This window comes from Chaetodon auriga, chromosome 16 (genome assembly GCF_051107435.1).
Source record: "Chaetodon auriga isolate fChaAug3 chromosome 16, fChaAug3.hap1, whole genome shotgun sequence".
NCBI classification, from domain to species: Eukaryota; Metazoa; Chordata; class Actinopteri; order Chaetodontiformes; family Chaetodontidae; genus Chaetodon; species Chaetodon auriga.
Window position 1 is genome coordinate 3,351,454 of NC_135089.1, and position 12,629 is coordinate 3,364,082.

At 47.5% G+C, this 12,629-nt stretch overlaps 1 protein-coding gene across 1 annotated transcript in view; it reads right to left on the reverse strand.

Annotated features, from left to right (window-relative positions):
- The window catches only part of lrrc4ba (leucine rich repeat containing 4Ba), a 33,169-nt gene extending 20,931 nt beyond the window's left edge, over positions 1 to 12,238 (reverse strand). The window contains exon 1 of the mRNA XM_076752427.1: positions 11,868 to 12,238. The gene's annotated coding sequence lies outside the window, so the exon portion shown is untranslated. The remainder of the gene's footprint in view (positions 1 to 11,867) is intronic.
- Positions 12,239 to 12,629: the final 391 nt, after the last annotated feature.

Here is a 12,629-nt window from a genome sequence, read left to right on the forward strand (position 1 = left end):
GAAATCTGGATTATAGTCGCTCTAAGTCTTAACATTTGTGTACTGAGCGTACTCACAGATCAGACTTCTCATCATGCTAAAAGCTAACTTTCTCTCAAAAACAGATTGATTGCTAAAGTGTTGCAAAGTCCAACAGGCTACAGACAGATGTTTTCAGATTCCTCATCATGTAAAAGTCATTTGACAAGCAGACAAACGTCCTCAACCAGATCAGCTCCATCATAATTTCTTAAAGAGACTCAGATTTCCAAAGAGGCCGGACCCTCCAGTGAACTGTATTTGAATACAAAGCGCCAAACCGAATCAGTCTCATCTCGCTGCTCCTTATTAGACGGGAGTACGACGGACCACAATACAATCAAGTAAGAGGCTGCAGCGAGGTCTTTCACTCTCCCAGACGATCGTTTCTCCAGGCCTTCGCGGGCCGAGGCCGAGCCGCTCTATCGCAAGTGTGATCTCCACGCTGCACAGCTCATAAGAAGCAGACAAATTTGGGATATGATAAATCAGCGCTAATATGATACCCTCAGTGTCTGCTAGTTAACATAAAACAACCTCTAAATTTTCACTTGGCAGGCGCTTCTCACTCAGCCTGCAATATCGTGTTTGTCCCGACCGGGGGAAAAAAAGCAGCTCATGCAGAATAACATACAGTAAGCAAAGGCCAGACTAAATATAAACTGTGCAAGCTAAGCTACCAAAGTGCAGATTTGAAATAATAAAACGCATGTAGTCATGTCAGATAGTAATCCTGCCATAGAGACAGTTTCGCCATAATCAGCCCATTATAATCCCATCCAGACCTTCCACAGTCTGCTACCACCCGGCGTTAATTTCCAGCCCAGGCTGCTCATCTCGCCTCATTTTTCCTTCACAGTCCTCCCGGTCCTGGTCCCAGGGTGGTCTATCACACTTAGGCTTACGCTCTTCAGAGGCACTTATAAACATTTAAAGCATGTGACTAACCGGCAGGCAAAATTGACTTTGGGATGAAAGGCCAGGGGGCTTTTAAAAAATGAAAAAGGGAAGTTCTGCATCAGGACACGGAAGTCCTGATTTAATGGAAAACAAAAAAAAGAAAAGAAAAGAAAAGCAGTTTCGTTCTGCAGAAGCGGCCGAGTCACGCAGAGGGTTTTCTCCTTTTAATGATGGAGGGGTCGAGGGGCGACGACAGAAGGTGCTTGTGAATGGCTCTTGAATGGGGAGAGATGGGGGGGGGACGCCGCTGTGCTGTATTGTGCTGGGTGGGAGAGAGGAAGCACCACACCCCCCCCACTTCCTCCCCTCTGTCTCCTCTGCCGGCCTCCTCCGCTGTGTTTGCCCTCCCACCCCCTGGCACTGAAAGAAAGCTGGACGAGCACTGGCCTTGCTGGTGAATGAAGCCCTGACGTCACTTGCCCACACACACACACGCACGCACGCACACACACACACACACTGTAAGCAGCGTGACTAATAGCGTGCTAACGTCCTTTGTGTTGCTTCAGTTATACCTGATTCATGTCTGGCTCCCAGGGGAAGGAGCCCCCCAGGTTATTGAAATATTCAGAGCTGTTAGATGTTAGCACAGGTGAATCAATGATGCCAGTCGATAACTCCCCCCTCGACAGGGATTTAAGGACAGGGGCGTGTTGTACCAGCATGCTACCAGATTCAGGTGAAAACACCACTATTGTACCTCAGATTGATTTTTTCTTTCCTCCCTGATATTGCACGCAGCGATTCCCCCACAAGTATAGGTTTATGTAGAAACATGCTTTAGTCTGCCTACCTTTGAGCTCAATCTGTGTTTGATAGCTGATATCATTAAGTGGCTGGCGCGCTGTAATGGGGCAAACTGGGGAATGGGAGTCGGAAGGAGGTGGTGAATTTGGTTTCAAGCGTAGTTCCTTTTTATTACTGATGAAACAAGCCTGCACTATAATCACCTGAAGGAGAGATACGGTATGTTTGTACAAGGGTGTGATGTTACACAGACAAACATGGCGCTGCCTTCATGTGCATCCGGAGATGAGATTCACCGTAAGACACAGAGCTCGCCGCGATATTTTGAATCCTCATAAATATACAGAATTCACGTCAAAGGACTTCTTCACACTTCAAAGTCACAATCAAATCATTTTTCACTTTGCTGGATGATTATTCCAATTTAACCCATCAACAAGTCTGTTAAAAAAAAACAGCCGTGTTTTCGCCGTGATTGGCCCCTGTAAATTTGGTTCAGTATCTAATTGTGAGTTTTTGATAATAAACTCGAAAGCATTTCCTTTCACAATTTAGAATCTGAATTTTCAGGCTGAGGACAAAAACACTGTCAGGAATAAAAGCCACAATTAACACGAAGCTGTTATTTTGAGAGCCGAAGCTGGAAACTGGAGATCTTTGCCTCTAGATGTTTGTCAGGAGGATAAATTTGAAACCATTCATATTAGATTTGGTGAAAAGAGCAAAAGGCCAAAGAACAAGTGACTGACTGTTTTAATGCAGATCCCGGAATTTTATTTGTGTAATTTTTGGAACATTTCAGTGTATTCCTCTTGAGGGAACGGGCCAATTTAAATAACATACATGCTGTATGTCGCTCAGTCGCTGTGTGTATTTTGATGTGGGTCAACGTGCAGATAAAACAGTTTCTACAAACTGGTTGACAGACTGTGCAGCCTTGGCAGCCTTACGCCAAATATTTTCATCGTTTTCATCCACTTCTGATCACATACGTATGTTAAGATTCAGTTTTGGATGGAAAATATGTCAAATTACGGAAACAAGATCTTCTCAAAGTCACATTTAAATTCTTCTAAATACCTGCATTATCATGGATTACAAGACGACCGCACACTCATCAATGACTCCAGCAGTGATTTCCTGTGTAACGCCACCTAGAGCACATGGAGTTATTTTTCTAGCCGTGGTTTCAGTATATCAGGTTGTACGTATCTGTAAATGTAACACATCAATAATGCAGTAAATGCACTTTTGATGTCTTTTAATGCTTTGTTACATTTAAGCTAATCTGTCATTTTGCGCTCCTCGAGCGAACATACAGAAGGTCAATTGAGCTTATGATTGTATGATAAAGTATTAATTAGAGAGAAACTCCTCCTCATTTCCTCCCTGTTTACTTATTAAGCTCCTTAATGTGATCTCATGACAGGACACGCAGCCTCAGATGCTGCAACACTCTCACATTTTATTACCACAAACGGTTTAGTTTGGTTATTGGAGCAGCATCACAATAAGAGCTTATTTTTAGAAGACAGCACTACAGCCTGATGAGGTTTCTTAAACCGGAGCGTTCCACTTTTTAATCACCACTCATCCTTGTCAAATAGGATATACTGCAGCCCCCTCTGCACTGTATCCGTCTCCTACCTCGCCCTCCCACTCAAAATGTCCAAAGACGCGCCGTTGCTCTCATTAGGATGCAGGATGCAGAGAGAAGCCCTGATCTATTCAGAATTGCTCCTACAGGAGCGGGGACCTCCTCCCCTTCAGAAGGGGCCGAGAGCTGCAGATTAAAAGTCACTGTGTTCATCACCCTGCTAAAGCACTTCCATTAACAGACATTACATTACCTACCCCACATGTTCAAATCCCTAACTGGGGGCTTCATACCACTTGTCATTACATGCTGGGATAAAAGTCTTTTTCATGTTAACATCTTCACATTCACTACGCCAGCTCTCGACTTCAAATAAAATCCAGTTATTAGCTGTCCGTTCTGTGGCGCTGCCTGGTCGGGACGCCGATTTCGCGAACAATTAATCCGTATTTAAGGTTGTTAAGTGTGTTGATACACTCAATTCCTGCATGCTGAGGGGGAAGCCGAAGCCAGCCGCTAATCAAAATGTCTCTCAGCCATTTACAGAGCAATGTAAACTGCACAATTTTTGGGCTGCTCTAAAACCCTTTCCCAGTGTTTCTGAGCTGAGCGTTGGTTGCTCCCAGCTGTTTTCGGAGAGGAGGACTTGGTTCAGCATTTCTGTGTTTCACGCTGCCCTCGCCTCCTTTTTTCCGCCCAGGAGAAAGAACGAGTGTGTGTGTGTGTGTGTGTGTGTGTGTGTGTGTGTGTGTGTGTGATGTCTCTCAGGAGGTCAAACCGTGGCATCTCTGACTCCATGTGATGTGTGTTTGGTGACATTTCTGTGATGGGGTCAGTCTATGCTGCATTCATTGTGTGTATCTTATGAAAAAAAGTTACTGTAATATATCTGAGAGTACAGGCTGCCGGACTTGTGTGAGCAGAGTCGGGAGGTTTCTTTAAAAACGTGCTCCCTCACACACCAGATTACATTCAGGTTCAAAGATAAAGGGAAGAAAAAGAATCACAATTTGCTTAAAAACACAAATCTGGGATGACATGGGGTGAATTTGATGCATTAAAGTGATTGTTCTGCAGTCACTCATGATAATACTGAAGTATAACAGAACAGCTGGCTGTCATCAAATTATATCTTTAACAAAAAATATATATTTGCCTCTTCAGGGTTGGATTTTCTGGTGCTGTTTGGCAGCAGCTCAGTGGTTTATGTTTTGAAGCCTTTAAAAATATAAAACATATATTGACAATAATTTCAGGAGATGGAAACCTGTGCGAGCTGATGTTGACATCATACTGAAATCGATGTATTCGTTACATGGAGAATGTTTTGCAGCAACACAAAGAACATGGGGCTTGGCAATTAAAGCAATTACACATACGCCCACACGACGCTCGAAAATACAAATATTTGACTAAAATACATTGTTTGTGCAATGCCGGATTTAATATTTAGCATTTCAGACTACAGTTACACTTCTGGGAGTCTCTGGAGGAGCGTTTACAGTAAATATTTGATCCTTTGGAAGTGTTCATTTATTTGTAAAGCGTTTTTCCTTTTGCACCGCTGAGGGGGGTTTGCACGTTTCAGGTGGTGCAGAGCCCCAGGGTGTGCACTCTTATTATTAAGTATAAACTGAACAGTCGGAGGCTGGTGTGCTGCACATCCACATTCCAGGACACAGCTCACTGATTCTGTAATTGGAGCAGGGAAGTCACTTCACCAACGCTGCTCAACAGCAGCGCTTTGGAATTAACAGGTGCTGTTTTCAAAGTTAGCATCAAGTCGAGTCTCTCAGTTGCACACTCACACACACTCCATGTAACCCCTCCACCTGAGCACCTTCCAAGTGCAAACACACCTGTTTGTAATGAGACTACGCAAGGTCGTTACTTTACTACTCAAGGTCAAGGTCAAGGTCATGGAGTTGTGGCCTCCCCTCATGCTACATATTTTAGAAAAAAAAAAGAACCGATGTGAGAAATGTTGAGAAGGGCAACAAAAAAAAAGAATCTTTTAAAAAAGCAAAAATAGAAATAAAATAAAGGCGACATGTGAGCGATTCTGTGAAATGAGTAAAAGTGAACACAGTATTTAAATATGACAACAATGCAGCTGGTTAACAATCGGTAAGGTGCAGACTGAAACATCTGTCCGTGCTCAGTTTAGAAAAAGAGAAGAAGAGCAAAGACACTTGAATGAAAATATGCTAAAAAGGCTTAATGAACCAGTAACATAAGGCTGTGACGGAGTCAAACTGCTGTACATCGTCACATTCAGTGCCATTTTGCACTGAATGGACGAGATAACATTAAAGATGAGCAGAAGAAAAAGGAGTTGTGCAGCATCAGCAGTACTCTGAGCACAGCAACAGATTTTAGCCTGGATCAGGGCTCAGTGTTTAATGAGGATTTCAGAGATGAAAAAAGGGAAATAAACATTCAGATGGTGTGGAGCAACATGTGGAGCAGAGGTGGATGCGCTTTAATTACGTGTCCATCTGTCTGTGCTCCGTGACTGTACTCCAGACCTTACAGTTGGATGTACAAATGGCCGTTTTCCTCCAAACAAACAAACAAACGGCTCGTGCGCGTGTGCATGCGTGATAAGAAACGCTCTCCTGGCCTCCATCCATTCAGGCCTCGCCCCAGCCTCCTCTATGAGTGACACTCTGACTAACACACAGACAGATAAACACTCACATTGACAAACACGATAAGGCTTTGCCCACGAAGCACTGACACGGACTGACTGATGGACGTCTCCATGTCTCTCGCAGGCGAACGTCAAGCCAACTAAACCAGAGAGGTGAGGGAGGGGGGAGAAAAGAGAGGGGGAGGGGGGAAAAAGGGAGGAAACGGTGTGCGGCGCCACAGTGATTACAAAGCAGCGGATGCGGTCCACACCTGGGCTAACCGGCCACGTGATCCTCTTTCCTGCCTTTCCACGTGCTCCTCTCACACCTCAGTCTCACCCCATCACTCACACCTTTCCATCACTCCGTCTCCTTTCCACCCCTCTCCTCTTTAAACCTCCCCATCCCTTTCCTACACCTAAGGCATGTTTATTTCCACACCTCACCTCCTCTGCTGATTTCTCCACCCTTCTCCCTCTGCAGGTTCTTCTCTCCTCCCCCCCTCTCTCTCCCTCTCTCTCTCCCACGCTGAGCGAAATGGAAGCTCTCACAGAGACCTGAGGTTGCCATAGTAACCTGCCATAGTAACCACTCACCATCTCGCGTGTCTCCGTCACGTCGGCGGGGGCGCGGGGCGTCCGCGGCCCTGCAGCTCCCAAAGCGGGGCGCCGGCTCAGTAAACCCTGCAGTGTGATGGAAAAGTCCCCGAATCTGCTTTCGCCCCACAAAACTTCCACGTGACAACATTTGTGAGGCAGCCAGTGACTGACAGCTGACAAACAGCTGATACCTGCAGGTCAGCGTGATGTATTATTAGACGCAGGTCACCGCAGGCATGAGGAAAACTGCCTGTGAACGCTCCAAATAGTCTTTTAATGGTTCCAACTTTTAATGCAACCATTTTAACAAAAAGATCAAATTAGGCCTCACTTGAGCTTTAGGGATGGAAAACAGCAGCCTGCATCTTCACATACCAATTAAGAGCCATTGTTGCTCCAGTCCACACAGGGAAATTTGAGCCTGAACGCCTCACCGCACCACCCAACCCAACGCCACCACAAGAGAAAAGTGCAAGAGGGGCAAAATATATAAATAAACTAGTACAACTGAGTCAACACTCTTCACGTATCGGGCAGAGTCTGGGGAGTGGGAGAACAAACCGTGAAGGCATGTACGGGTTCACGTGATGGCGCTGAGAGTAATGTCCTAACTACACGGCCGGACCCGATTTATCACGGAGCTCGGCTAACTGGCTCCTCTGTGGGCGCTGGGGGCCTCCCGGGACCACCACCACCACCGCCCTCCTCTGGAGCCACCATCTCACCGTGACATCAGCACTGCCCCCCCCCCCACCCCACCCATTGCTCCCACCTCCCTAAGAATACGACAACCTCCAACCAGGTCCAAAAAGGACGTCTGGTTACGCGTCATCCTGTGCGACAGCGCGCCCACGCGCCTCTCCAGGCGTCTCATCGTGATCTCAGAGCGCCTGGAAACCAAAACCTGTCTGTGTCACGCTTGAATCACAAGGAGTGAAAAAAACACACGAGGAGATTTAATAAAAAAAAAACTGTAAAGCATCACAGTTTGGTCATCAGGGTTATAATTTCATGTTTACTGCTTCTGCTGCCATCCACATCATCAATATTTATACTGTCATCATCATCATCGGCATCAGTATGCCACTACTGTTGTGCCTCCAGCCGGCGCAGCCAGTCAGCGAGGCAGACAGAGGAAAGGCCCCAGCCTGACTCTGCAATGCTGTATTGAGCTCTTATGCCGTCACTGACCCGAAACAAACTCCCCCAAGACTCTGTGCCTGGATGCAGCCAAGCCGGCGGTAGCTGCAAAGCATGGTGGTCACTGAGGCCTGACCGCCTTCATTAGCCAATCACATTTAGAAATATTTAATCTAACCAGGAGAAGATAATATCGCTTCTCTTTGCCAAACTCAGTATCAGACACGCAGGGCTGACGCTCTCTCTGGCCGCCTCATTTCAAACCGAACCGCGTCCAGGCTGCGTCAGACCTCCTGCGATGACTCGCCGCTTTTGACCATCTTCACCAAAACGTGATTTGGCCGAGGAGCGCCAGACGGCTCTCCCACGGCGCATTCACGAACCTCCGAGGAGGGAGGAGAAAGGAGCCGCCTCGGTCCATCTCTCAGGCACCCTCTCCACTGTAGGTCATGATGAGAATATATTCCTCAGGGGAAATCTCACCATTTCTAATTATGTCAATTCAATGGATTATAGCATTCATTTTGTGTCATTAACCATTGCTATTCTCCCAACTATTATTCAATAATTAATGCCCCGACAGTCATCATGATCCCCGAAGGGCCAACACCCAGGCCTGGACGGGAGACTCAATCAAACCAATCGCGGCTAATTATATCCACCATCAGAGGCAGCGTAGCATTTCTTCCGCGGATGGGTCAGCGCTCACGCACTCCCAGCCCCGCGGTTACCGAGACTCAAACTGTGCTATATCATGCGCAAAAATAGAATGTCAGATCTCCGCGGCCGGGTTCAGGCGCGGCGTGGGCACGTGGCGACCGACAGGGACGTGTGTGATATGATCCCTGCCTCTCAGACGGGGGCTCGTGCTGCATTATTAAGAGACAGCCGCAGGTTGTCACCCCACGATTTTCGGCCTCTCGTGGCTGATCGGCGACTCTCTTCCTCAGCCTTCAACCTGTGTGCATCAGCAAGTCGCGCAGCCATCAATCAGTGACACCCTCGCCCTATGAAGAGATCAGCGACCAGCTTGGCCTGATTAGAGCAGCTTTGGTGTCATCTATAATCTCAGTGTCTCTGCTGCTCTGTGCGTGCGCGGAAATGAGCGTATGTGCATCAACGCGTGCGCACGCACAAACGCGCACTCACACAGCAAATTTAGGGCAACAGTTACTCTGTTTGCATTCTAATGTAGCAGCAGCGACGTCCCTCAGAATTAATGCAGTCCTTTGTCCTCCTCTGTACAGTAAGAGGACGAGGAAAGGCAAAGTTAACCAGATTGAAAGCATCCGGCTTCGTTTGAGAGGCTCGTTGACATTGGGCAATATTTTAGGGGGGAGGGGGTCATTTATATGCTGGACTCTGCCTGCGCCCTTTCCCACCTTGTGTGTTTGTTTTTGGGAGGATTTGCTGTGACTTCTCCACATCTCCTGTGGAAATAATCCGCAATGGCTCCACAATTCCGGCGGCGTTGGAGCTGCAGGGGGGGCTGAGCATTAGCTCAAAGTCACACCTTCCCTCTAGGCCAGGTGTGCAGGTGTAATTTACCATGTCCCTGTTAACCTGCTTGCTTGTTTTCATCAAGCTCATCGGCCATGCATAAGTGGTGTGCCTCGAAAATTAAAGAGCAGCCTGGCCTGATTCCTAAAATGACTGAAATTGCTCAGCCGGTGCTTAATTTGCGACACGGGGAGGAGTGAGAGCTTGGTTTGTAGGACACATGTGCGTGCAGTACGTTCAGAAACGAGCTGTTGATGGGTTAAATTAGCACAATGACCACTGGATTTAAAAGTTGTCAGACTGGTGAAAAAGTTCAGGACATGGTGTTTTTCCCTCTGCAGCAGCTGAGGGATAAGAAGCGGGTGGGCTGTGTTAATTGTGAAAAGCATGCTGGAGGATTCCAGCTTTCTCACACTGCAACATTAAACCTGCAGAAATGTCTTTCCTTTGATGGACCACAGTGTGGAGCTTGAAGCCACCGGTCTAAATGTGGAGCCTGTTACAGGTGCAGAATCCTTAAAGGGGGCTGAACTGAATAAAACATCCCACCTGCATCCCATTAACTCATCTGTGTTAACCTTTCCTGGTGAATCCTCTTTAATATCGTGCGTATCAGATGGAGATGCGTCCTGACGTGATCCTTCAGGAATGAGAAGGACGTTTGACCCAGCTGTGCAGACGTTCAGGCCTCCCTCGTTCAGTACAGCGTGTCCCTGAATGTCTGTGCCACCAAATTCCCAGGAATGAACCTTGCAGGAATTCAAACCTCCCATCCATAAAATCACATCACAGACGCTGAATCGACCGCTTTCGTGTTTTCGTTTGAGTGGCCACACTCTCATAAATGGCCGCCTTGGCCCATTTGGAATTGGCTTCGGCTGGCGAGTGGGTGGAGGGCAGCGACAAAGTTCAGGACGCACAAATTCCACTGACATTTTGGCCTCGCTTTTGCAGCAGTGAGACGTCTTGACGTTGTGAAGTGCTGCCCTGAGCTGGAAGACCTCGCCGTTAAATGTGATATCATGTGACAAGCCTCTCATGAGGGCCTCGCAGTGGCTGGTGCTGCTGTGCGCAGTTCATGCTCAGCCGGGGAGAGAAGCCCCCGCTGCCTCACTGTTGAACATAAAGCCCACAGTGTGATTGGATAAAATGCATACTTTTACAGGCAACATAAAAACTTACCGTCCTCCTAAAGTTTAACGTCTGTGGGCTTATTTTGGATCTAATGGAAAGAACACGCTGCGGAGCGAGGGCTCATAAATGGCATGTGTCATGGTCATCCACCGACGGTGGAGCCACGATGGCGCAGAAGTTTACAGGTACTGTAACAAGCATTAAATCTAATACGGGCGCATGAGTAAAAATCACAGGACATAAAATGCAAGCAGCAAAACAGTGGTGCTTAATCGGCCTGTGAGGGTAACAAAAAATTAAATGACAGCAGCATCTCAGTGACGAAAACCCTCCTCCAGAAATCCCTTTAAATTCTCCCTCAGCTTCCTTCCTCACATGCAAATCTGCAAACACTCTCCGTGCTGGGAGGTTTGGAGGGGGCTCTCAGTGCATCACCCCCACATCCCTCCATGTTGGAGCCCATGCACCCCCCTCCTCCTTGTCTAATCCTGCCCCAGTGCCCCACTTCACCTTCCAACACCCCATTAATAACTTATTCTCTCTATCATAAAACTCAGGAGATCATCCAGCTGGTCCACAGCACACACACTGCCAGCAACCTCCTCCCGACATCCCAGCCCGCTCGGATTTCTCTGAAACACTGCACATTAGCATTTAAATCCTCTCATAACCGTATCATTGTGTTGCAGATAGAGGCAGTAGATCTTCATTCATCAGTCCTAATCTATCCGCTCCTTGTTCTCAGCCGGAGGGGCCCCAGGCTCTGACTCAGAGCTTAACCCACCGCGCATAAGCCGCAAGGTGCCTGCGCATTTTCCTCCGAATCTGGGGTCATCAGCGGGGGCCAGCGAGGGTAACTGAACCCCAACACAAAGATTAACACTGGAAAATGGTCCGATTAGGCAGGTTTAATTGAGTATATTTGAGTGAAAGCTGCGCGTTAACCGGATCAAATATTAAGCCCTGTCAACAGCTCGCGCTACAGTGGATGCTGCTCTTATCGCCAAGGTTAGATTGAGATGACAAAAAGAGCAAATCAACCAAAAAGACTGAACCAGAGCTGACAATGGAAAGTTTGAATTGAGCATATGGACCATGTCAAGTGATGCAAATTCCCCCAAATTCTCTCTCTCTCTCTCTCTCTCTCTCTCTCACACACACACACACACACACACTCGCGCACACGCACGCTCGCACACACGCGCGTCTGTCTCGTCATACATGTAGGATAATTCCTGGATATCAGCCACCTTTAGCGCCATGCAGCCAGCGAGGAGGCCGACACCGGATTACACAGGAGGGCGGTTCACACATCACATCAGGTCATGAATGCGGATTTCCATTCCAACGCATTAGTAGTTTGTTGCGCGTGGAGGAAATGCACAAACTGTGCGGACGCGCGCGCGCACGCACACACACAGATACACACACACATACACACAAACATACAGCAGACAAACAACAGAACGAGAGCGCATGCATGTGCGTCCCGGCTGTGTGAATGTCATCGACAGATTCAGTGAGTGACGGGAGACTCACCTTCATTTCATGATGCTGCGATCAAGTCCTGAAACGCGTCCCGCTCCGCACGCGCTGGCCGGGTACTCCGAGAGCTCTCACCTTCCCTCAAATAACAGCGTATTCCACTGCAGAGCCGCCGCCGACGCTGTCTTCTTCTCCTCTCCCTCCTCTCCCTCTCTCCTCTGTCTCCCTCACTGTTTCTCCTCTCTCTCTCTCTCTCTCTCTCTCTCTCTCTCTCTCTCTCTCTCTCTCTCAGATTGATTCACCCTTTCAAGTGCTGCGCTGCCACCGCTGGTAATGAGAATTGTCTCAGAAATCTTCAGGTGGATGGAACCACTGGCCGACGGTGAGGGGACGTTACACACTGCTGCTGCTGCTGCTGGGACACTGAATATGGAACTTTATTTTTTCACTCAACATCTATTTTATTTTTTTTTTTTAATGCAAAAATATTACAATGACTACTGTTGCAATCTGCAGACACGCCACGCACGTTGCAAGCACGAGCCAGACATCCCATGGCAAAGCTTAAATATTAATAACCATCAGATGACACAATGAACAAATGCATCCACTATAATGCGAATCATCTTCAGAATATAATCAGATGAACCTGCGCTTCTCCACAGCGCTGCATGTTTTATCGTCTCTCCACAGGCGCTCGCACGTGTGTCCTTATGGTCATGTAATCTCTATAATATGATGATGGTGGTGTTTACAGCTTGTTACAGGGAACATTTGCTGCTTGGCCGGTTCCCTTGGCAACGCTCAAGCACACGG